The following is a 27,056-nucleotide window of genomic DNA, read 5'->3' as shown; positions in this document are numbered from 1 at the left end:
TGATGTGAAGGCCCCTTCCAACCCTAACATTATGGGACTCTCCACTAAGGGGTACCCTCTGTGGCTCAGGGGGTAGCTCTGAGCCTTCACTGGGTCTGAAGTCAATGGGAAAGGGGATGGGAGGCCACTTACATGAGAAGTGAGGGGCTCATGCTAGTGGAATAGGCATTCCGGGAAGGGGGAGGGGGATCCTGAAATGAAAGCAAATGAGAAAGAAGGAAGGGCTTGGCAAGTTGGGGATTTTTCCTCGCATACCACAAGTCTCACCTTCAAATATGGGAAGAGGTTAAAGTTAAAATATATGCATTTTTCTATCTGATTAAGAGTTCAATTTTGCTTAGCAGAGAAGTAGACAGAAGCCACTTTCACCCTAATATGCAGCTCATTTGCTGAGGAAGACCCCAGCCCTCCAGCCACCACCTCCCTGGCCATACCCCTTCCTACCAGGTGTTACTTATTTTCCATATTCACTTAAAAAAATTCCCAGTGTGAACAGAGCAGGTATTTGGGGTTTTCAAGGGAAAGACAAGCCCAGGTTGGGAGAAAGTAGTTTATTCTGACTTGAGGACTTCCTTGTTCTCAATAACATTTTGATTTGAGAGTATTCCTGAATCACTGATGAGCCAGTCACTAATTTTATTTTATTTTTTCTGGCTATCTTATCAATGCATTTCTTGTTTAATAGTCAAAGCCAGCATGTGGGAAAGCACTGGTTGCAGCATATTCTCTGTACCCTGGGAAGAGTTTCCCACTGCTCTTCAAACCAGAACCCAGGGCGGAGGGCACTTTGCTTTAACTTTCCATAAAAATTCACTCCTTGATCAACATGGGTGTTTTGACCCCTTGAGGCTAGTTCTTGATAAGGACATGAGCAGCTGAACAGAGGAGAATTTGAGATCGTCTCAGTGATGGTGCTGGCGACAGCCACCACCAACACCATAATAAGCAGCGGTCTTACGGGGCTGGTGACAGTGAGGACAGGGGTCTGAAGCCCCGCGTGCCAGCAACAAAGGTGACTCAGGACTTGTGAGACCAGTGTGTGTGTTTGCAGAGGTCCTGCCATTCCCATCTGGAAATACTCCCCATGTCGGGGCTGCTAAGCTCTCACTGACCGAGCATCATGGGAGAGGAACACAAGGCAGCATCACACCTTGCTTCTAATGCTCGGAAGAGTCTGGTTTCTGTGCCGTCGGCTGCAGAGATGGGCCGCACCAGGCCCTCCCTGTCTGAAATCCTTGTGCCGTCTTGGCACTGGTGACTCGTATTTAGGAGAAAGAGGTGGACTTAGTCACATCTCGAGCCTGCAATGGGAACTCAATGAGCCAGACTTAGCCTGTGAGCAGAGGCCCCAGTGCACCAGTCAGTCCACAGAATGCTTAAAGAACAAGTTCTCTCTGGAGCCCACACTCAGCAGTAGACGAGCAGGACAAAGCCTGAGAAGTGAGAGGTGCCTCCTCTGTGGGCTTCTCAGGGCTACCCGCGCCTCCCTGTAAAGAGCCCTGCCTTTGGGAACTGGGCTGATGTTTCTCCCTCAGTTCAGACTTAGTGAGAGCTTGCATAGCGGTTAGAAGAGATACAGACATTCATGTGTTTATTGCATACTATTTGAAGATCTCATTGTGTTCTCTACCTTAGCATCGCGGCTAAAGTATGTTACAAAACACATTCTATGTGTGAACAAGTTATCTTTTTGGTAGAAAGAGCCAATTCAGAGATATTGTAACAATCTTTTCTGCCGTGTCACTTCCAGTGCAGAGCTGGCCAGCCTGCCCTTCCTTGCTAGATCTGTGTATATGGCAATGTTGGGTGCTCAGGCCTGGAAGCACCTGTTTTCTTAGCATCCTATTAAAATAGGAAAACGGCAGTGCCTTCCGATCCCCTCGTCCAGATTTCTCCTCAGCTCACCAATGTTCTTGAACACATCCAAGAACCACTAGTAAAGGCAGTGGTCAGATGGCACAGAAATTCATTACGCTCGTGGGAGCCATGCCCCCGTCTCACCGAGTGGATCTGCTCTCCTGACATACAGGATGGGCTGTAGATGCCAAGTCCCAGCCAGCAACCAAATTCTGTCATCACACCGTCACTCAGAAGATAAGCCTCGGTCACGAGGGATCCATTTCACCTAATCTCTACTGGGTTGGGAAACCTGTGTTTTGAAAAACTTTGCCACTGTTTTCTTTTTGACGGAACTTCCTTTAGTTAATTTTTGTCACATGCAGAATTTGCCTCAGATGGGCTGCACCCAGCCCAGTTCAGTTTTCTTTGGCAATGCGCTCAGACTGCGGTGTTAGAATATTTTGATCTGGCTGGAGATAGTGCAGATCTGCGGGCGGAAGGCGAGCGGGTACTGATGTCAAGCTCTGAGGACCAGCTTCACCACTGAAAAGCATTGGTGGAAAGCATCGAGCCCAAAGACATGAAACAATTCTCATGGAAAGTTGTAATAATCTAATTAGAGGCTTAGGTAAGGGTTTATCCAATTCCCCACCTCCCACCAGTTTTATGAAGTGTTTTGGCTTTATTTGGGGTAAACTGGTCAGAATTTTGTCTGCTCGTGGAAGCACATAGAAGTCTCCCTAAGGCACCCATCTTGCAGCAGACATGAGACAATGATTTTCCAACGAAATGTAAACTTGCTGTAGAATAGATATAGTTCTGGTCCTGACTCAAAAGGGGTTTTATAGCTGTCCTTGTTAAAAATAGCAATGAAAACGTGCAGGAGGAAGCAGAGTGTATACTCCTTGGTGTCGTAATGACCAGTTTTGTGACCTAGAATCATGAAATCATCTCTCCAGGCCTCAGTAAAATGAGGAAGTTGGAGCAGGTGATCTAAGACCCATCCGGCTTCTAAAACCCTTCACACGATTCAGTTCCAAGGTTAGTTGGCAATCACTCTGCTCATGCACGACCTTTCTGGAGTTGAGGAAGACAGCGCACATGTGTCCCCTGGAAGCCATTGAGCCCACGGAGGGGAACTGCGCCTCTTCTCGTAGGTAGCCACCCGCGTTTGAATGACTCAGTGTAGACTTGGTGGAGCAGGCGTGTTGACTGGAGTCAGACCTCCAGGCTGGTTTCATGGAGCAGGAGGATAACCCCAGACTGGAGCAGGACAGCGAAGGCTTGCGGGTGGGGGGTGCTGGTAGGTGCCAAGCACCCGTCTGGGGTCCCAGGGGTGCCACCACCTTGGGCCCTGCCCCTCCAGTCTCTAGCTCTTGGATTTTAGTTGGTGGATGAGAGTTTCTCAACTTCAGCCCAATCTACGTGTGACCTTTGTAATCCTTTGTGTGGGAGCTGCCCTGTGCATCATGGGATATTCAGGAGCATCCATAGATTCAACTCTCTAAATGCCAGTAGCACCCCCCAATTGGTGACAACCAAACTATCCCCAGACATTTGCCCTGGGGTCCCAAATCTCTTGGATCCAGAACCACTGTGATAGACTAATGGTGCCTCCATTTTTAAAAATCATTCACCCATCAGTGGGATAAAATGAGCCAATATATGTAAAATTATTCTTAAATTATACACACACTACTGACGGTACGATGATATTAAGAAAGTCTAATTTCTCTATGCTCTTATTTCTAACTATTACCCGGTGCCTCTGTGGATCATCTTGCTCACATCCTCAGTTTTGGAGATGACTTTTAGGAATTGTGCCAAACTGAGGTTTTTCAACAGAAACATCAGGATGAAAAAAACTTAGAGGAAAAAAAAGTGTCCAGAAAGATTCACCTTGGATAAAATGCTACTGATACTGTTTACAGGACAAAGTTATTGTTTGCAAAAAGGTACCCAGACATGGCCTAAATTTGCATGAACTTCGGACACCCTACTTCACACCCCTACAACCCCCGAACCCAGGTGGGTGTGGCCTTTGGGCACGTCCAGAGCGTCCAAGCTGCTTTCCCCAGCTTCAGCCACAGTGAGTGGAGGTCGTGCTGGTGGTCAGGGATGCTGAAGAGTGGAGAGGAATTTACACCAAGTGCTGGAGCTGGTGCCCTGGAACCCACAGGTCTTGCTACAAAGGCATTCTGATCACACTAAACAGACTCTGAAGATAAGCTTCAATGTGAATGAAATTACAATATTATATGCAAATAAAGGAACAACTTCCCCACCTCCTTCAGGGCCTCAATCTACAATATGTATTCTCAACCCCCCAGTTTTTTCCAGGATCATTTTTGGACTACTGTTTTTATGATTGGCTTTTTCTTTGAAACGTACTGCTTGTTGGGAGTGTGACACGCTGCAGGTTCCTCTCAGGGGTTTGGGATGATTTCCGGCTCTCCAATCTCATCTCATTACATCTAAACTCTTTCTGTATGTAAGAGGGGGACCCATTACCTGCCTGTGCTGTGGGAGACCTGGACACATGGCGGGGGTGGAGGCAGGGAGCAGAAGGAGAAGTGTGTGTTTGTGCATCAAAGTCAGGGCCTCCGCTGTGAGTCCAAGGAGACCAGGGGTGTCACTGGGACAAGCACCCTCCCTGGGGACCCACAGGCCAGGGCAAGCTGCTCTCCCCAGGGGCTGGAAGGTGGTGGCCATCCCCTTCTGACTGGCAGGAACCCCTGGCACAGAAGAGCTGGCCTCCTTCCCCTCCCTCTCAGAGGATAGGGCAGCTTTGCCTCTAATCTCCAGCCTCACCAAAGCAGGACCTCGCCTATATGCATGGAGATGAGGATCCACCAGGTTTAGTGGAAGCTGTTCAAATGTAATCCAGCAGGCTCTTTGTTTACACCTGCCATTGACTTTTTTGATTTGGCACCTCCTGGGTGCCAGGTACCAGGCTGGGAACATCAGGGATGGAAACCGTGGGACACAGCTGCCCCCTGTCCAAGGGACTCCAAACCAGATTGCCTGTGTCATCTACACCCCAGGCTGCTTGCCCCTCCCCTGGATGGAGCTGGCCTCCAGCACTGTGGCTGGGGTCTCTGGGTGGACCCTCCCCTTATTGTCCCTCCTAGGACTCCTGACCACTTGGGCTTATTCCCAGAAAAACAGGTGCATTTGAAGTCTCCTTTGTGAAAAGACACCAAATAAATAAAGTCTTATTGAAATGCCCTGGATATTGGCTAATGTTTATTTCAGCTGCTGCTAAAAAGAAAAACCCAAGGACACCCCAGACCTTTAGTATTGGTTTCTGAGCTCAGTGCTTGCACCCTTTGTGAATAATCCAGGTTGCAAGCCTGGCACCTGGCCTTGCAAGAGGCATAGGCGGAGGCAGAGACTACAGAGATAGGCAGTGTCCAGTGATGAAAGCCGAGCTGGGACAACATGGCTGACCACACCTCTCGGGTGGGGATGGAGGCACGACTCATCACCATCGAGGGGAGCGAACAGATGACGATTTTTGTATCCTGGCAAAGATGTAAAATTATCTCGCAGGTCTTAGTCAGTGGAAGAAGGAGAACCCAGTAGTTGGAAATGCATTCCTGAAATTCCACTGCCCTGGCCAGGACCTGCTGATGCTCTGGGTGGGTGCAAGCCACCCACCTCCACCGGGGGGATCCCTGCACTGCTGCCTTCCAACAGTCCCCACAGTGTTTGCCAGAGCCAGGTTCCCCTTGGCCCACGGAGGTAAAAAGCGAGATTCCCACGTTCCCTGGCTGTCTCAATATATTCTGCCTTTCTGAGATTTTTTGCGCATTGGAATATTTTCCTGAGCGAATGGCAGCTCCAGACAACTGTCTTTCTATGAAACTGAGCAACTGAGAGAGGTTATTCAGTATAAATAGAAAGAACCTGATTTTTTTTTCTGATCAAAGCAAAACTCTTCTGAAGTTTAGCTATTTGATAGAAAGTGGCTTTTATTACAACCTGATATAGGAGTTAATAGGACATAAAGATATTTTATTAAACTGCAAACCACTATTAATATTGCAGTTCTAGCTTGAAAGAAATATGTGAAATGACACCGGAAATTAATTAGATTATTTCATCATTCTTTTACATTACAAACTTTGATATACTTGCATGGATATATACGTACACTGATAAAAAGACAAAACAAACAGAATTTTAATGAGTGGGGAGCTTTTATCTACTAACACTTTGTGACTTAATTTTTTCTGTTTATTCTGCCTATTGATTCCAGTTGAAACCTGCTGTTTTAATGTTGTTATTGATATTCTCTCTGGGTTTTCGTCTAATTCTGGCATTGATATTACCTTGATCGGATTTAGTTTATTTGAATTGCCTGTAGGTTTTGGTCTCTGGAGTTTTTCTCTGCTTATAGACATGCAAAGATAAAACCTCTCTTTTTATCTAAAAATCCTTGAGAGAATCTGAAAGATACAGCCATTTGCTGAGAACATTAAAAAGCAGGACACAAAAATCAAAAGGAACGTACTTCTCATCCAGTTTATTTGAGACTCCATTTTTTTTAACATCTTTATTGCAGTATAATGGCTTTATACTGGTGTGTTAGTTTCTGCTGTATAACAAAGTGAATCAGTTACACACATACACATGTTCCCATATCTCCTCCCTCTTGCGTCTCCCTTCCACCCTCCCTATCCCACCCCTCTAGGTGGTCACAAAGCACCAAGCTGATCTCCCTGTGCTACGTGGCTGCTTCCCACTAGCTATCTATTTTACATTTGTTAATGTATATATGTCCATGCCACTCTCTCACTTCGTCCCAGTTTGCCCTTACCCTTCCCAGAGTCCTTAAGTCCATTTTCTACATCTGCATCTTTATTCCTGTCCTGCCCCTAGGTTCTTCAGGACCTTTTTTTTTTAGATTCCATATATATATATGTGTTAGCATATGTTATTTGTTTTTCTCCTTCTGACTTACTTCACTCTGTATGACAGTCTCTAGGTCCATCCACCTCACTACAAATAACTCAGTTTTGTTTCTTTTTAGGGCTGAGTAATATTCCATTTTATATATGTGCCACATCTTCTTTATCCATTCATCTGTCAGTGGACACTTAGGTTGCTTCCATGTCCTGGCTATTGTAAATAGAGCTGCAATGAACATTGTGGTGCATGACTCTTTTTGAATTATGGTTTTCTCAGGGTATATGCCCAGTAGTGAGATTGCTGGGTCATATGGCAGTTCTATTTTAGTTTTTTTAAGGAACCTCCATACTGTTCTCCATAACAGCTGTATCAATTTACGTTCCACCAACAGAGCAAGAGGGTTCTCTTTTCTCCACACCCTCTCCATAATTTATTATTTGTAGATTTTTTGATGATGGCCATTCTGAGCAGTGTGAGATGATACCTCATTGTAATTTTGATTCGTGTTTTGCTCTAATGCTTAGTGATGTTGAACGTCCTTTCATGTTGTTTGTTGGGAATCTCTATATCTTCTTTGGAGAAATGTCTATTTAGGTCTTCTGCCCATTTTTGTATTGGGTTATTTGTTTTTTGGGGTTTTTTGTTTTTTTAACTTTTAAGCAATTTTAATTGATTTTCAAACTGAATACAAGATTTTAACCTTTACCTCAGTGACTTTATATATATATATATATATATATATATATATATATACACACATTAACATCTTTATTGGAGTATAATTGCTTTACAATGGTGCGTTAGTTTCTGCTCTATAACAAAGTGAATCAGCTATACATATACATATACCCCCATATATCCTCCTTCTTGCCTCTCCCTCCCACCCTCCCTATCCCACCCTTCTAGGTGGTCACAAAGCACTGAGCTGATCTCCCTGTGCTATGCAGCTGCTTCCCACTAGCTATCCATTTTACATTTGGTAGTGGATATAAGCCCATGCCACTCTCTCATTTCATCCCAGCTTACCATTCCCCCTCCCCATGTGCTCGAGTACATTTTCTACATCTGCTAAGTGTCCATAAACAGATGAATGAATAAAGATGTGGCACATATATTCAATGGAATATTACTCATCCATAAAAAGAAATGAAATTGAGTTATTGGTGGTGAGGTGGATAGACCTAGAGTCTGTCATACAGAGTGAAGAAAGTCAGAAAGAGAAAAAACAAATACCGTGTGCTAACACATATATATGGAATCTTAAAAAAGAAAAAAAATTTGTTCTGAAGAACCTAGGGGTTGGACAGGAATAAAGATGCAGATGTATTTGTTTATTTGATATTGAGCTGCATGAGCTACTTGTATATTTTGGAGATTAATCCTTTGTCAGTTTTTTCGTTTGCAAATATTTTCTCCCATTCTGAGGGTTGTCTTTTCGTCTAGCTTATGGTTTCTTTTGCTGTGCAAAAGTTTTTAATTTTCGTTAGGCCCCATTTGTTTATTTTTGTTTTTGTTTCCATTTCTCTAGGAGGTGGGTCAAAAAGGATCTTGCTGTGATTTATATCATAGAGTGTTCTGCCTATGTTTTCCTTTAAGAATTTTATAGTGTCTGGCCTTACATTTAAGTCTTTAATCCACTTTGAGTTTATTTTTCGGTATGGTGTTAAGGAGCATTTTATTTCGTTCATGTACTGTCCAGTTTTCCCAGCACCATTTATTGAAGAGGCTGTATTTCTCCATTGTGTATGCTTTCCTGCTTCATCAAAGATAAGGTGACCATATATGTGTGGATTTATCTCTGGGCTTTCTATCCGATTCCATCAATCTATATTTCTGTTTCTGTGCCAGTACCATACAGTCTTAATTACCATAGCGTTGTGGTATAGTCTGAAGATCAGGAGTCTGATTCCTCCAGCTCTGTTTTTCTTTCTCAAAATTGCTTTCACTATTCAGGGTCTTTTGTGTTTCCATACAACTTGTGAAATTTTTTGTTCTAATTCAGTGAAAAATACCTTTGGTAGTTTGATAGAAATTGCATTGAATTTGTAGATTGCTTTGGATAGTATTGTCATTTTCCAATCCAAGGACATGGTATAACTCTTCATCTATTTGTATCATCTTATTTTCTTTCATCAGTGTCTTATAGTTTTCTGCATACACATCTTTTGTCTCCTTAGGTAGGTTTATTCCTAGGTATTTTATTGCAGTGGTAAATGGGAGTTTTTCCTTAATTTCTCTTTCAGATTTTTCATCATTAGTGTATAGGAATGCAAGAGATTTCTGTGCATTAATTTTGTATCCTTCTACTTTACCAGATTCATTGATTAGCTCTAGTACTTTTCTGGTAGCATCTTTAGGATCCTCTATATATAGCATCATGGCATCTGCAAACAGTGACAACTTTACTTCTTCTTTTCCGATTTCAATTCTTTTTATTTCTTTTTCTTCTCTGATTGCTGTGGCTAAAACTTCTAAAACTATGCTGAATAATAGTGGTGACAGTGGGCAACCATGTCTTGTTCCTGATCTTAGTGGAAATGGTTTCAGTTTTTCACCGTTGAGAACCATGTTGACCATGGGTTTGTCATATATGGCCTTTATTATGTTGGAGTAAGTTCCCTCTCTGCCTACTTTCTGGAGGCTTTTTAACATAAATGGGTGTTGAATTTTGTTGAAAACTTTTTTCTGCATCTATTGAGATGATCATTTGTTTTTTCTCCTTCAGTTTGTTAATATGGTGTAGCAAATTGATTGATTTGCATATATTGAAGAATCCTTGCATTCCTGGTATATACCTCACTTAATCATGATGTATGATTTTTTTAATGTGCTGTTTGATTCTGTTTACTAGTATTTTGTTGAGGATTTTTGCATCTATGTTCATCAGTGATATTGGCCTGTAGTTTTCTTTTTGTTTGACATCTTTGTCTGCTTTGGGTATCAGGGTGATGGTGGCCTCATAGAATGAGTTTGGGAGTGTTCCTCAATCTGCTATATTTTGGAAGATTTTGAGAAGGATAGGTGTTAGCTCTTCTCTAAATATTTGATAAAATTCGCCTGTGATGCCATCTGGTCCTGGGCTTTTGTCTGTTGGAAGATTTTTAATCAGAGTTTCAATTTCAGTGATTGTGATTGGTCTGCTTATATTTTCTATTTCTTCCTGGTTCAGTCTCGGAAGGTTGTGCTTTTCTAAGAATTTGTCCATTTCTTCCAGGTTGTCCATTTTATTAGCATATAGCTGTTTGTAGTAATCTCTCATGATCCTTTGTATTTCTGCAGTGTGAGTTGTTCCTTCTCCTTATTCATTTCTAATTCTACTGATTTGAGTCTTCTCCCTTTTTTTCTTGATGAGTCTGGCTTATGGTTTATCAATTTTGTTTATCTTCTCAAAGAACCAGCTTTTTTATTGATTTTTGCCATTGTTTCCTTCATTTCTTTTTCATTTATTTCTGATCTGATCTTTATGATTTCTTCCATCTGCTAACTTTGGGGTTTTTTTGTTCTTCTTTCTGTAATTGCTTTAGGTGTGAGGTTAGGTTGTTTATTTTATGTTTCTTGTTTCTTGAGGTAGGATTGTACTGCTATAAACTTCCCTCTTAGAACTGTTTTTGCTGCATTCCATAGGTTTTGGGTTGTCATTATTCATTGTCACTTGTTTCTAGGTATTTTTTGACTTCCTGTTTGATTTCTTCAGTGATCTCTTGGTTATTTAGTAGTGTATTGTTTGGCTTCCATGAGTTTGTATTTTTTTACAGATTTTTTCCTGTAATTGATATCTAGTCTCATAGCATTGTGGTCGGAAAAGATACTTGATACAATTTCAATTTTCTTAAATTTACAAAGGCTTGATTTGTGACCCAAGATATAATCTATCCTGGAGAATGTTCTATGAGCACTTGAGAAGAAAGTGTATTCTGTCCTTTTGGGATGGAATGTCCTATAAATATCAATTAAGTCCATCTTGTTTAATGTATCATTTAAAGATTGTGTTTCCTTATTTATTTTCATTGTGGATGATCTGTCCATTGGTGAAAATGCAGTGTTGAAGTCCCCTACTATGATTGTGTTACTGTCAATTTCCCATCTTATGGCTGTTAGCATTTGCCTTATGTACTGAGTTATGTAGGGTGCATAAATATTTACAATTATTATATCTTCTCCTTGGATTGATCCCTTTATCATTACGTAGTGTCCTTCTTTGTCTCTTGTAATAGTCTTTATTTCAAAATCTATTTTGTCTGATAGGAGAATTGTTACTCCAGCTTTCTTTTGATTTCCATTTTCATGGAATACATTTTTCCATCCCCTCACTTTCAGACTGTATGTGTCCCTAGGTTTGAAGTGGGTCTCTTGTAGACAGCCTATGTATAGGTCTTGTTTTTGTATTCATTCAGCCAGTCTACGTCTTTTGGTTGGAGCATTTAATCCATTTACATTTAAGGTAGTTTTCGATATGTATATTCCTATTACCATTTTCTTAATTGTTTTGGGTTTGTTGTTGTAAGGCTTTTCCTTCTCTAGTGTTTCCTGCCCAGAAAAGTTGCTTTAGTATTTGTTGTAGAGCTAGGTTGTTGGTGTTGAATTATCTTAGCTTTTGCTTATCTGTAAAGGTTTTCATTACTCCATCAAATCTGAATGATATTCTTGCTGAGTAGAGTAATCTTGGTTGTAGGTTTTTCCCTTTCATGACTTTAAATATGTCCTGCTACGCCCTTCTGGCTTTCAGAGTTTCTGTTGAAAGACCAGCTGTTAACCTTACGGGGATTCCCTTGTATGCAATTTGTTGTTTTTCCCTTGTTGCTTTTAATATTTTTTCTTTGTATTTAATTTTTGATAGTTTGATTTATATGTGTCTTGGCATATTTCTCCTTGGATTTATTCTGTATGGGACCCTCTGCACTTCCTGGACTTGACTGACTACTTCCTTACCCATATTAGGGGTGTTTTCAACTATATTCTCTTCAAATATTTTTTCAGTCCTTTTTTATTCTCTTCTTCTTCTGGGACCATTATAATTAGAATGATGGTGTATTTAATGTTGTCTCAGAAGTCTCTGAGATTGTAGTGAATTCTTTTCATTCTTTTTCCTTTATTCTGCTCTGCAGTAGTTATTTCCCCTATTTTATCTTCCTGGTCACTTATCTGTTCTTCTGCCTCAGTTATTCTGCTATTGATTCCTTGTCAATGATTATTAACTTCATTTATTGTGTTCTTCATCATTGTATGTTTGCTCTTTAGTTCTTCTAGGTCTTTGTTAAATGTTTCTTGTGTATTTTCTCCATTCTATTTCCAAGATTTTGGATCATGTTTACTATCATTACTCTGAATTCTTTTTCAGGTAGACTGCCTATTTCTTCTTCATTTATTTGGTCTTGTGGGTTTTTACCTTGCTCCTTCATCTTCTGTGTGTTTTCCTGTCTTCTCATTTTGCTTAACTTACTGTGTTTTGGGTCTCCTTTTCACAGGCTGCAGGTTCGTAGTTCCCATTGTTTTTGGTGTCTGCTCCCAGTGGCTAAGGTTGTTTCAGTGGGTTGTGTAGGTTTCCTGGTGGAGGGGAATGGTGCCTGTGCTCTGGTGGATGAGGCTGGATCTTGTCTTTCTGGTGGGAAGGACCATGTCGGGTGGTGTGTTTTGTGGTGTCTGTGAACTTATGATTTTAGGCAGCCTCTCTGCTAATGGGTAGGTTTGTGTTCCTGTCTTGCCAGTTGTTTGGCATAGGGTGTCCAGCACTGTAGCTTGCTGGTCGTTGAGTGGAGCCCGGCCTTAGCATTGAGATGGAGTTCTCTGGGAGAGCTTTTGCTATTTGATATTACATGGGGCCAGGAGGTCTCTGGTGGATGAATGTTGTGAAATCGGCTCTCCCACCACAGAGGCTCAGGCCTGACACTAGACCAGAGCACTAAGACCCTGTCAGCCACACAGCTCAGAAGAAAAGGGAGAAAAAGAAAGAAAGGAAGGAAGAAAGAAAGAAAGAAAGAAAGAAAGAAAGAAGATAGAAAGAAAGAAAAAGAAAGAAAAAAGAGTTAAGTAAAGTTAAAGTTAATAAAGCTATTAAAATAGAAAAGAATTATTAAAAATAAAAACGTAATAAAAAATAAGAAAGAGAGAAAGAAAGAAGAGAGCAGCGAAACCAAAAAAACAAATCCTCCAGTGATGACAAGTGTTAAGAACTATACTAAAAAAATCCCCAGGAAACAAACAAACAAACAAGCAAAAAACAGACAGTCAGAACCCTAGGACAAAGGGCAAAAGCAAACCTACACAGACAAAATCACACAAAGAAGCATACACATATACACTCACAAAAAGAGAAAAAGGAAAAAAAAAATATATATATATGTATGTATAAATTAAAAAAGGAAGAGAGCAACCAAATCAATAAACAAATGTACCAATGATAATAAGCTCTAAATACTAAACTAAGATAAACATAAAACCAGAAACAAATTAGACGCAGAAAGCAAACCCCAATTCTACAGTTGCTCCCAAAGTCCACCACCTCAATTTTGGAATGTTCTTTGTCTCTTCAGGTATTCCACAGATACAGGGTACATCAAGTTGATTGTGGAGATTTAATCCGCTGCTCCTAAGGCTGGAGGGAGAAATGTCCCTTTCCCTTCTTTGTTCACACAGCTCCTGGGATTCAGCTTGGATTTGGCCCTCCTCTGCCTGTAGGTCACCTGAGGGCATCTGTTCCACACCAAGACAGGACAGGGTTAAAGCAGCAGCTGATTAGGCTCACTCAGGCCGGGGGGGGGGGGGGGGGGGAAGGGAGGGGTATGGAATGCAGGGCGAGCCTGAAGCTGGTGTGATGTTGCAACAGCCTGAGGTGTGCCATGCGTTCTCCCAGGGAAGTTGTCTCTGGATCATGGGACCCTGGCAGTGGCGGGCTGCACAGGCTCCTGGGAGGGGAGGTGTGGGTAGCGACCTGTGCTTGCACACAGGCTTCTTGTTGGCTTCTTGTAAGCAGCAGTCTTAGCTTTTCATGCCTGTCTCTGGGGTCTATTCTGATGGCTGTGGCTTGTGCTTGTCTCTGGAGCTCGTTTAGGTGGTGCTCTGAATCCCCTCTCCTCGTGCACCCTTCTGGGAAGTCTGAGGTCTTCTGCCAGCGTTCAGTAGGTGTCCTGTAGGAGTTGTTCCACATGTAGATGTCGTTTTGATGTATTTGTGGGGAGGAAGGTGATCTCCACATCTCACTCATCCACAATCTTGAAGGCACCCTCAAGACTTCATTGTTATACTCCCCACATTTTCTGACAGCCACTGACTTCCAATCTGGCTTTTGCCAACTGTGTTGGAAAAATGGTTTTGCCACAACTTCACAAGTGGCTCAAGTTCTTGGCCCCCGACTTTGGCTTAGAAGTGGCTAATTTCTGCAGAAGAAGATTATTTGTAAGGGATGCATAATCTTTGATAAGCATGTTTATTTCTTCATTAAAGAAGGCATCCAAATATGTATTTATTTGAGCCATTGGAAATTGTCATTTTTTTATGGTCAAACAGGGCCAAATGTAGGCCATTTCATGTGGTAGAACATAATAGTAATAATTACTATTATTACTATGAGAGTAATTGTAAATGGGAGATGGGTAATAGTTCAACCACTTCAAAAAAAAACAAAAAAAACGGGAGACTGCGTATATTAATTGATTACAAATGGAAGGAAGGCATTTTCATCAGGGCAGGTGATAAATCCAGGGGGGTACCATGGAACCATTTTCTTAATTAAATTACTTCTCTACAAAATGTGCTAAAAACTACTGAGGAAAAACAGGGCAGTTAACAGAGTAGCATTCTGCATGCTATTGTATTGATCAATGGTTCCTTGGTTATTGTATGTGCTGTTCATCTTTGCTTTTCACTGGCTTGCATTTGGGGATTTTTCCAGCTCCCTCTGTAATTCTTTGGACCTTGTTTATTATTTCAGAAGACTCTATGTTCTCTTGTGTCCTCCTTCTTTTCCTTTACTTTTATTTTTATAGTTTGGCCTTAAATAATATTGAAAACTGAAATACTAATTCAAACTCTCCAAGCTGTGAATGCAGCCACATGGACAGAGTGTGGTTAGTTAATACTCTTCCTACATTTCTGATATCATCCATCAATCAGCTCCTCTTTTCTGCAACTACTGGGGGCCTTGAAATTGGGAGCTTTGCCTGCCTGGAATGCACTGAATGCCTGCTCTCCCCATGGAAAGGTTCCAGGTTTAGTGACCAGAGGAGGAAGAGGGTGAGGAGGGGGATGAGACCCCATTCCCTCCTCTGGCTTGTCCAGCTTTGTTTTCTGAGTGACCACTGAGTGCTCATCCCGTCTACTGTTAGTGACTCAACTTGACAAGCTCTTTTATATACCGGTCATTCCCATGCCAGGGGAGACTTGCCTGGCTTTGCTTTAACTGTGGTAACACCTGACTCACCCAGTCAGGGAAAGGGGAACTCCATGTGTATTGCATTCTCCAGATCAATCCTACCTTTAACTAGCCGTCAGAGCGTGAACAAAAATGAGCCCATTGGATGAAATTTGTCCCACATTTATTAGATACTTTTATGTTTCCTTAAAAAGATCAAACACAACATAATCTACAATTTCCTTGGCCAGTCACTCATGGTCGTGTGTCACCATCACTGTACCTGCTATGGTTCATGGGCAATGCTTTTGGGGCCCTGAGACAGGTAACCTTATTGGATCCTTGTAATAACCAGCCTGTGTGGATGTGCCCTTAACGTTGCTTGGTGTAGTCTTCCCCCCCTCTGCCTTGTGGTCTCCAGAAAAAGAACATCCGTGATCAAAACCATTTCCAATTGTGCTAGGACCAGAAGGGGAGCCCAACACAGGTATCCCATGTGAACTATGCCAAGAATAAGAAGACTCTCACACTGGATCCTGACATACAAGTAATTGGATATGTGTCGAATCACTGAATGCCTACCTAATCATGCAGTTGTGGTCCACATTCAAGTCTCTTTAATGTATATTAGTCATCATTTGCGTGATGCCTTCACTTGTGTTCTTATATATCTCCTGAATACCGTGCCCTGATGGAATCTGTTTTGAATGTGGAAAAATGTGCACAGACCATGAGGTCCTCGTTTGAGATGCTCTCACTTGATGCTGGTTGTCACACTTTGGACCTGGGGTCACTCTGTAGTTTGCCAGAGCCTGAAAACGGTGCTCTTTCTGCAGAAACAATATTCTTCATAGAACAGCAGAAGAATATTGTGTATCTGGAGCAACTCAGAAAATTCGATGTCTGAATGTAAAGTCAAGTGAAAAGACAGTTAGATGGAGGGCAGGTTAACCACTGGAGAGCGGGTTAACCACAGGAGAGCTGGTTAACACCTGGAGAGTGGGTTAACCGCTGGAGAGTGGGTTCATCACAAGAGAGGGGGTTCACCACAGTAGAGCGTGTTAACCCCTGGAGAGCGAGTTAACCACAGGAAAGCAGGTTAACCACTGGAGAGTGGGTTAATCACAAGAGACAGGGTTCACCACAGTAGAGCGTGTTAACCCCTGGAGAGCAGGCTAACCGCTGGAGAGCAGTGGGAATGAAAAGGAAAGCAGGGAAGCTGACAGCCTTTCCCAGGTGTGTTTGACTCTCCCAGAAGGTGTCAAAGGATCTGTTTTTCAGCCACCAGATGAGGTGGACCTGTCCGTCTAGTGCTGGACCAGGGGTTCTAACACGGGATTGTAGCAAGAACCCAGGACAGAGCCCAGGTGATTTGGGGACTGTTTGAGGAACTCGACACTGCTCAGAGTTGATGCCAGAGGATTTGGACTCCTGTGAGTCAAAAGTCTTCTCTTTGGGCGGGCCCTTCAGTTACAGAAACTCAGCTACACCTTGCTCTGAGCAACAGAGAGTGGATGGTGTAGCAATGAACTTTGTAAGTTATCAGGGGCTTTTCTAGATCCAAGCCGGGTATGAATATAGGCCTGTGGATTAGTTATGCAACAGCAGTTAAAATGTGAGCCCTTTCACCAGGCTGGGTGTTGGCTGTGGGTCCTCAGCAGTCAGGGTGAGTGAGGTGGTAGCTCTTCATCCGAGGCTCGAGCTTCTCTGGGTGGCGGCCAGGATCATGGATGATGTGTCCATTTGTGGGGAGATGGGATGTCCATTTCCCCCATAATATAGAAAATATTTTATCACCATATAAACTTTATCTCAAATAGATGTGCACATCTTATAACAATTTTTGTTGTATACTGTATCTTAAAATCAGCACCACATGTTTCAAATGCGATGAAATCAATTTTACTTATAGTTTTGTGTTCTTTTTACAAATTACTTCTTCTTCAAATACAGCTTGCTGTTTGATAAAACCACTCTGAAAATGTCATTCAAAATCAGCCTTATAGAAATGTGCATTACATAGGCAATATTTTAAAGTACAGAGTAAGTGCAAGGGCCTTCATAATTAATGCATCCAGCATCATGAGTTCTGTGAATCCATGGACTTCTAAGGGGATGAACACTGGTCCACACTCCACATATTTTACATCTATGTATCATCTGTCCTTTTACATCATTGGAAGGTAACTTCCTAAGCAGTAGATACACTATACTGTCAATTTGTCTGTCTTCTGTGACCCCAGTGTGGGGCTACCGGTCCTGAAAGGGAGCCCGAGCTACGTTCATCTGCCCTGGAGAAGCTGCTCCAACACTTCCCACCCTCACAGGATAACGTGTGCTCCCTGACTGTATGGGGATAAGGGTCCATTTTGCATATGGATGCCTGTGGAGCAAAGGCCTGGCCTTGGGAACCAGCGTGGAAATTTCCAGACACTCAGGTCATAATAACCAGGTGACAGGCAGCTTGTCACTCTGTGTGGAGGGTCTGCTGTGTGGCCAGTTGCACGGTTCCCGTGAGCCTTGGGCTGGAAAGCAGACCTGCAGTTTCATGGCTCAGGGTGATCTGGGCATGGAAGCTGGATTGAGGGCATTGTGTAAGGTGGGGAAGCCGGGAAGCCAGGATTTGAGGCGGAGTCTATCCTTCTGCGTGTCACAGAAGAAGACATTGGGACTTTGGACAAAAGGTCACTTGTACAGCGTGTGGAAATAGTTTGAGGAAAGGGAGCATTAGGATTCTTTAAAAAGATGCAGAGGAAGAAAAAGGAACACACTTACCAAAACGCCTGTGTATACCCATGTCCACAAACCCACAGAATTCTTAACAGCTTATATCTCTAACCCTATACAATCCAAACCACAATACTGCTTGAGGATCTTTCAAAGTAAAATAAGCGAATTCAGGACAGAGAATATTGTAGAGTTTGTACCACGAAGAGCCCCCGATTCAACTTGTCTCATGGATTATATTCCGCTACTGAAAGACACATACTTTTGGCAAAGAAAAGAAAAGAAAATGTTAGTTTCAAAAATTATCACTTCAATCTCACAAGCCACATGTAGCTCCAAAAATAGCTATAATGAAAACCTAGGTACCTTGTTATTATCAGCGGATTTTATTAAGGGAAAAACCGTTAAGTCTACATGGTACCATCATTTACTTGGATAAACAATATGGATGATATAGCAACTAATATTCACTAAAATGATATAGAATTCACTTACCTGTCATGGAAGAAGGAGACCCCAGAGCAGTCGGGCGACATTGGGAAACCTGAGTGGTGGGTGTGCATTTTATCAGATGGGAACAGGGACTGTGTGTTGGTGCGATGGACAGTCAATTCTCCCCGTGGTCAAGGGAAGGCTGCTAATAGTTAGGTCAGAAATTTCAGACATTAAAAAGACCCATGTAGTCAATGACATTTTACAATGGGGCAAATTAAAGAGTGATGCTTCATGGGAGTTAATCTACCTCACATGAGTGAACTCTTCCTGCCATCCAGTTGCATTCTGCTATGCAATCGTCTCCTTATGTTTTGTTTAATAAGATCAAGGTGAAAGCACGAGGGGAGCTCAGGGTGACGAGAGACCAGCCACATCATTTCCACAGGCCCAGGCCTGTGGATCCAAGCACGGTCATCCTGGGTTCAGAGTGGAATCGCAGAGGAAGGAGGAGGAGGATGTTTGGGCTTGAGTTGCCTGAGTCTGTGTGATTTTTTCTTTCACTCTCATGGTGTTTGGTGCCCACTGATGTGGCCATCATGATGGGATTTGGTTGCCCCGAAGGTTGCTTTTAAACCACATGTGAAGACATTTCAGGATAAAGCGACTTCCAGGAGCATTTCATTGTGTTGCTGGTACAGCAGGGGGATGGTGAATGCCATGGGTCAACTTGACTGGATCACGGGGGCCCAGATATTGACTTAGTGTGATTCTGGGTGTGTCTGGGAGGGTGCTTCTGGATGCGATGAGCATTTGAATTTATGGACTGAGTGAGCAGATGGTCCTCCCCAGTGTGGGTGGTCTTCGTCTGATCCATTGAGGGCCTGAACAGAACAGAAGGTAAAGGAATGGCAAGTTTGCTCTCTGCCTGATGGCACATCCATCTTCTCCTGTTCTTGGGTGGGGCCTTACATCATCTGCCTTCTGGCCTCAGAGCTACACCAGCTCTCCTGGTCTCCAGCTTACACATGGAAGATCTGGGGACCTCTCAGCCTCCATAATCACAGGAGCTAATTCCGTATAATAAATCTCTTCACACGATATATATTAATATGAAATGTGGTATAATATACATATATGTGTATATATATATATATATATATATATATATATCTCTCCTATTGGTATATATTGGAGCCTATTGGCTCTATTTCTCTGGAGAATCCTGACTAATAAAAGTGTGAAGGATCCTGGAGACAGAGTTCCCACCCAAACTCCGATGGTCACAGCAGTACTTTAGCCGCCTCTGTCCCAGCTTCCTCATCTAGAGACTGGATAAACTATGCAGATCACAGGGCAGGTGATGAGGCTTCCATGAAATAACATACACATTATACATACAGATTGATAGACTATAAAGTTTGACTAGAAGCCATAGTCCCCCAAGAATGTCAACATGGGTTTGGTATGCTCCTGTACCTTCTAAATTCAAATATGTTAATAAACCAATGTATGTAGAACTTCTATTTGAAAAACAGATCCTCATGAACTATTCCTAAAAATAGCAGGTGCTGATACCTTTGAGTGGGCTAAGCAAAGTTCTAAGAACGTCACACTTGAATACATTTTGCTCAGTGATCACAGGAATGCTGCTCTGTAGGTACTGTGGTGATTTCCATTGACAGTTGAGAATGCCCAGGTCATAAGGGTGTGCTAATTTGACCAAGGCCTCACAGCAAGCAAGCACCAGAGCTGCATTCTCAATTCACATCAGCCGGTCTCCAAAGCTGCAGTTAACCCCAGCATGATCTTTACAAAGGAGGGGGCTGATGTGTCTCAAATTAGACTCTTAGATTTTTACAAACTCAGGCTAGCTTTCCCCCAAGTATCTGATGACGTCTCACTGTGCCCTACTGAAATGAGTGGAAAAGAGAGAAAGAACCCAAGGTGCATATTCAGTAGTAAGCTTTAAGAAAATCAGTATAGCCCGGACCGCTGTGGGTGTGGACAGACGATCCACTGGGAGGGGCTTTGATGGGGTGTTGATGAGAAGTGCATGGTGCTCATGCCCCTAAGCACAGAGGCTCTTTCTGATACGACAAGGGTTCTTGGCCTTCCCCAATTAATAGAAATTGATAAGAGGCCAGTTAAGAAATTCAGGCAAGGCTTTTTTGGGGCCCCTGGGGCCGCAGGAGGAAACAAAAACAAGTAACAGGTTCCCATGCTTGTTCCCTGACCGGGGATGGGGGCAGTGCGAGCTGGTTCCTTAAATGGGGTGAGGGTAGGGTTGGGTCCAGGGTTTGGGCCAGAGGGGTGGCTTGGGGATTTTGCCCACCTCCTTGGTGGTGATGTGTGCAGGGGGCATGCACAGTACCCTGCTTTTGCTCCCGACACCCTGATTTTGCTCCCAGCTCTTCAGAAGGGGCTGTTGTGGGTTTTTTTTGGTCTTTTTGTATTTTGTTGTCCAGAATTTGCCCCAACTGCTGCATACACACAGTTATTTTTAGTCCCTTATAGTTACTTTGTATTTTGTTGCTCAAGGAGATGTTTGTTCACGGCCTCTGGGTCCACGGTGTCCAACTATGTGATCTTCCCCTTTGTCCACTCCGTGTGTCCAGCAGGCATGGCTGAACCACCAGGTAGCATGCGGGTGGAGAGAGAAGAACCCACCAAACAGTAGAGATTGCATCTTTTTTTTTTTTTTTTTTTTTTTTTGCCGTACACGGGCCTCTCACTGTTGCGGCCTCTCCCGTTGCGGAGCACAGGCTCCGGACGCGCAGGCTCAGCGGCCATGGCTCACGGGCCCAGCCACTCCGCAGCATGTGGGATCTTCCCGGACCGGGGTACGAACCCGTGTCCCCTGCATCGGCAGGCGGACTCTCAACCACTGCGCCACCAGGGAAGCCCGAGATTGCATCTTTTAAGTCAAAAAGTGAGTGCCCACCTCATGGACTGAGATGGTAAATATGTAAGTAAACGGGGAGAAATAAACACACAGGTCATCCTGGCCGCTCCACTGATGCAATGTTATCGGTCCAACATGATATTAGGCTCCAGGGTGAATGCAAAAGGCCTCTCAGCCTCCAAAGTTGGGAAAACAAGCCATAGACAACCATGAATCATTAGAGCAGAATATGTGATGGACACACTTGCATGGAAATGGTTGTGATGCAAACACTCAAGGAGGGAGAAGCTCAGAGGGGAGGTGGGGAGAGGAGGTGGCACTTGGGAGGGTATTTCTGAGGGGGTGAGCCTGAGCCATAGGCTTTCAGAGCATGGACGGATGTGGGGTGGGCACAGCCACAGCCCAGCTCCTCCCACCTCCCGCCAAGGGCGCGGCTTGTCTCTCAGAGCTTAAAATCAAGGCTCGGGGTCTCCTTCGTTCAGAACACCCTTGACTGGAGTCCTGTTCCTCCCTGTACTCTCTATTTACTTTTGTATTTTTCCTACTTCTAATAGCCTTTATTTCTCAGCTACTGGCTCCTCTCTTTCAAATGCCCTTCTCAGCGTAATCGATCCTGTTTCCGGGGTAGGACTTTAAAGCATCTATTTTCTGGTCTTGAAAATCCACTGAAATATATTCTAGGGGGCGGGAGGCAAGGAAGCAAACAGCTGAGGCTGGGTCAGAAGCCCGGAGACCAGTATCGAAGGCCAGGGAAGAGAAGTGCATGAGGGCTTTGCAGTGTGAAACCAAATGATGGGGAGAGTCATTTTCTCTTTGGGTTTTCCTTCCTTTTTCCCCAACAGGCGAAACCCTATTTCTCTTCTAGACCTGGTTCAAACCATAGCTCCCAGGAAGTCCGCCAGCCAGGCCTGCCTTGCCGGGATCTGCGTGACGGTATTTTCTGTGAGGGAGCAGGCCTGGGTCTCAGCAGTCTCCAGACTGTGTGGGTCTCCCTTCCTGTTTTTGACTTTGGTGGAAGCAAGAAACACTCCTCACCTCCTCTTACCTAGACAGGAGCTACGGCTCTCAACCCAGTGGACCACACTTTTGGGGACCCTCACTATCGGCTAGGAGGTGCCCTGTGGACTCTGCAGGATGGCTGTGTCTGCCTTCACACTACACACACACACACACTCCTGGGGGACCTGACTCTTCCTGCACTGACTGCCTGGTCCCAGGACATCCCAGCCCCTGATCCAGGAATGCAATGCTTTTCTGACCCTCATCTGGATGGCGGCACTGGTGGTTGTTGGGCTAGATGGGTGGATTCCTAGTAACTGGAATCCTTAAAGGGGGCTCCTGGTCTGTCCAAGCACTAGACATCCCAGCTCCTCTGCTTCTGGGCAAGCTTGGGGAGGGGATCCCGAGGTGGGTGTGTCTGTGTCTCTGGGGTGTAGTGGTGGGCACCTCAGGAGCTGTGGGAACCAACACCCCAGTACTCCTCTGGGTTGTGAGTCAGGATTGTCACTGTGACTTTAGAAAAGGGGGGGATGTTCCTCCCCCCAAGACATCAGGAGTGGCAAATGCCATTAAAGGATCGGGACAGGCCTCGGCGACCACGAAGGTTGCAAACGGTTATCATGGGCCTTCACAGGGTACCTGGTAGACACACACGTCACACGGGCACTGCTGCCGGGTCTGATGTGGGCTCCTGGCAGGGAAACCGGCCCCGCTGGGCAGTCCCCAGCCTCCCACGCGGAACTAGAGAAAGAGATGTCTCTGTATGATTAGGATCAGTTGAAATCAACTCAGATTGAAACTGTAACTTTTTCAAAAGGCAAAAAAGTGAACAAAATCCCTCCCAGTATTTTGTGATGGGCCTTTGTGGGCCCTTCATTTTGCGGATATCATAGGAAGAGTCTGGTGAGCAGGCAGACCACCTTCTCCTGTGTGTGTCTGAGTGTGTAGGAGAGAGTGTGTAAATGTGAGTGTGCATGTGTTGTATGCGGCTGCATCCACCTCGGACAGAAGCTGGGGCAGGCCGCGTCCATCCTGACGGCGCCTCTGCCCCCCAGCCTTGTGCTGGCCACACGCACTTAGATTGTCTGTTCTTTATGGTATAATATGTTTGCATTTCACAAATATATTTTACATTCATATGTTTTTCAAGATGAAATTAAAATCAGTAGATCTTTTATGCGTAAATATCATTGCTCCATGTAGAAACCATTAGAGTTGCCTTTGAAAATAGGCAATTGTGCAAAAGCACAATTGATTGTTTTAAGTTTCCCAAAGCATCACCATTGTCCAGCATTAGATATACCTTCTCCATCAGAGAAGGCCCCTTATTTTAAGGTTTTATTACATGCTCTGCATTTTTTCGGAGACCAAGACCCTGAAGATCAATGGGGTCAGTCCTGCCTGTGTGGGTAACAGGGTCTCACAGCACAGGCTGGGCTGGGAAGGGCTTTCACTTTCTGGAGTCCTAGCTCAGACCTCAGTGGCTGGATGGTCCACACGCAACTGGCATATTGCACAATTTCATTTGTTTAAGACAGGAATACCTGTTGTTGTCCCATGAAGGTGAAGCAGACCTAGTGCTGTTATTTCCTTAGAGGAGGGGAAAGTTCATCTGAACCCAGAGCAGAAGGCTTTCTCAAGCCAGGGGCAGGGCTGCAGGTCATCCAGCCACATTCCTGCAGAGGGTCCCTCTGTCCAATTCCTGCTACCCGGAACCACCCTCCAGATCCCTGTGTCCTTCTCTGGCTGGGGGATGGAGCTCCTCACGGGTCCCTTTGTGTCTCCAGCCCAGTGCACTGGGTAGATGCCCAGCCCATGTTGACTGCAAGGTATCTGAGCAACCCATGGACATGTGAACTTCGGGTAAAGAAAAATTTTCCAAATACAACCCAGAAGGGAAATGCCCCCTGACGCTACTGGTCTTCAGCTGGGGTGGAGGAGGGCTCCACACTGGCCATGAGCTCTGATGGTTCACGGCTCTTTGCTCGGGCATCAGAGGTGCACAGACAAGACAATTTGCTTTGAAACCGCATCGAGTGATGAACAGACCCACGATTCCTCCTTTAACGAACAACCTACATGGCAAAGTCCACCGTCATTTTAAGCATCCCTATAAACAAACTTCTTTCCTTGGGTGCTGGAGGAGAATAAGCTATTGTGCCACAAAGAGGGTGTTGTACAACTATCCACACATTGATTTGCCTTATTCTTTTCATTTTAGGACATTTTCTTCTTCGAGTCAGCTCCAAGCTCCCATGGCAGCGTGTGAGCTCGGCCCAGCTCCGGGTGGAGATGAGCCTGCATTTCACATTCCTGTCACTGCTGCCGAGGTCATATCTGTTAGTGCTGGAGATTGTTAGGCCATTATCAGCCACTGATGCCTCTCCAGCTGCGAGACTAATTTGGATTCAGGGAGGAAACATGGCCTGATCTCCCCTCGGCCATCCACCAGCAGGCCTGACAGCGCGTGCATCTCGGGGCTGCCGGCACACAGGGCTCCTCACCCAGCCCAGACGACCAAACAAGAGGTGAAACCCAGGCAGAGCCCAATGCCAGCCCCAAGAAAAATGGCCATGCCTTTATCACTCAATAACCAATTTACAGGGCTAAATTTTAAGTTTAAATTAGACATGTATGAACAGTACATCATGTCATTTATAATTCATGATGAATAGTAAATTATTCTAATGGACTTTCTCATGCTATTTATATTCTAACTCTCCACACTGGGAATGTGGAAACAAAATCATGATGTGGCTGTCGATTACATCCTGTATTATGGTGGGTGTTTTCCTTTCCATTATACAAACTCTACGGGAATGAAGACTCAGAATGTGTGAGGAAGGGTGGACTGAGACATGTCTATACCTCTTTTACCCAGAATATACTTTAATCATTTTTTTCTCTATTATTCTTTTATATGGGAGAAACTAAAGGGGAACATGTGAGATCTGGGTATATGGGGGAAGAGGGTCCTGAGTAGTTAGCTGCTCTGGGCCATGCCCCCTCCCTCTTTCTTTGATGAGCAGAGCTGGCTTTGAAATCAAAGACCCCTAAGAAGGAGATGCAGGGTAGAGGGGGTGGGGAGCAAGGAAGGGAGGGGACCTCGGCCTCTGGAACTTGGCCTCATCTTGGGAAAAATGGTCCTAATGAGTAGACTCAATGCACCTTTACTACGAGGAGCAGCACAGGGCCCACTCATCTGAGGCAGGACTATGCACGTCAGAGTCCTTGCAATCTCACCCACGTGAAGAAAAAAACAGAATTTGGACTCTAGTCTAGTCCCAGGAGTCAAGTTTATACAATTTACAGCAGAAGAGGTAATTTCTGAAATCAGACTTTACCCCCAAACCAAAGCAACTTTTCTATAATAAGTGACTTTATCTACCTGGTAGAATTATATAGGGAACACTTAAACATAGAATTTCAAGAACCTTAAAACTTAAGGCTTGTGAGAGAAAGCAAAGCCACCTATGAAGAATGTTTGGGCATCAGCAGCCTAGCAGACTCTCACCGTCCAGAAGAAGAGATGAAGCACAAAGTCCAAAGGCTTCTCAGAGTTTGGCCAACCAGGGTCCATCTTCTCAGCCAGCATCCGACTCCGATCCTGGGATGTCTTTGGATGCTCCAGATGGCAGTGCCTATCTTTCTTTGTTCATCAAATCCTGCTGATTCCTGCCTCCATCCCATTTATTTCAACTCAGTCTCGTTTCCTGCAGGAGTGCAGTGAGGGCTCATGTTTCCTCCCAGCTTGAGAAGGCAGACGTTCTAGCTTCCTGTGTTCTTGAGCTCCTGATAAACTTATAACAGTGCACTCGTGCTGAAAGGACAGATCAATGTTTGCTGATTGATTAGCGATCCATGGAAGGGCAGAGAATGGGTGACTTGTACTCATCTCGTGGTGGAGAATCTCACTGCTGCACCTGATCGAGGTCTGCCCCTGTTTCTGGCTGACAGGCCATGTGCTTTCCCCACATTTCCCAGCAAGGAATGGATTGTGTTATCAGTGTCTCTCTCACCTGTCCGGTACCTACACCTTAAAACCACTGCTCCTCTGGAAAGCGAAGACTCTCCACGCACGTGCACACACGTTATTTTTCTCCTTTGCTCTTTCCTGTCTTTCTTCCTCCCGCCCTCTTCTCAGCCCCTCCTCTTGTTCACGCTCACGCGTCTCAGGTTGGTACCACCCCATCCGCCTTTTCTGTCCTCACCGTCTTCATTCCCCATCCATGCATTTAGGGAACACTTGGACTGAGGGGGCAGGATTTATCTTTTCTTGACCCTCTTTTAAAACATCATTTACCTTTTGGGCTAATCACACTCTGGAGTCTGTGCACAGCCGAAGTGTGTTTGCAATACATGGCTCCCAGCGGAGGGTCCCTCCCTTCCTTGCAGGGGTGAGGACAGCCAGGTCGGTGGGATTTACTTCATCCACTTGGCTGGCATGGGCGGGATTCACCCTCCACCTTTCAATGCAAGCTCAACTTCTTATGTTTTAAACATGAATGATTCCACTCCTCTTGTGTTTTTAAAATTTTTCCTTCTAGTCTTTCCAAACTTTGTATCTAAATATGAATTGGGATTGACATCTGAATTGGATAAAACAAAACAAAACAAATCAGACCTGTGGGAGCGTGGGCTGCGTGCTGGAGCTAATTTTGCCCTGAGCTGACCGTGTGACTGAAGGCCAGCTGTCCCTCCCCCTGAGCTACATTCTTCTCACCTAGAAATGATTGATACCTGCTCCATATCCCTCAGCAGTGTTGAGGGGATAAGAGTAAATGGTTAAGGTGAAAGCTCTCTGACCCCCAAAGTACTACACAGAGGCTGGTCTTAGGCGGGGCACCAATGAAGGCAGGCTCCCTGTCTGGACATAGCAACAGTCCACCCCTC

Source organism: Mesoplodon bidens (assembly GCF_964165515.1).
Source record: "Mesoplodon bidens genome assembly, chromosome: 4".
Lineage (NCBI taxonomy): Eukaryota > Metazoa > Chordata > Mammalia > Artiodactyla > Ziphiidae > Mesoplodon > Mesoplodon bidens.
The sequence above is the reverse complement of the archived record's forward strand: the minus strand, read 5'-3'. Positions refer to the sequence as shown.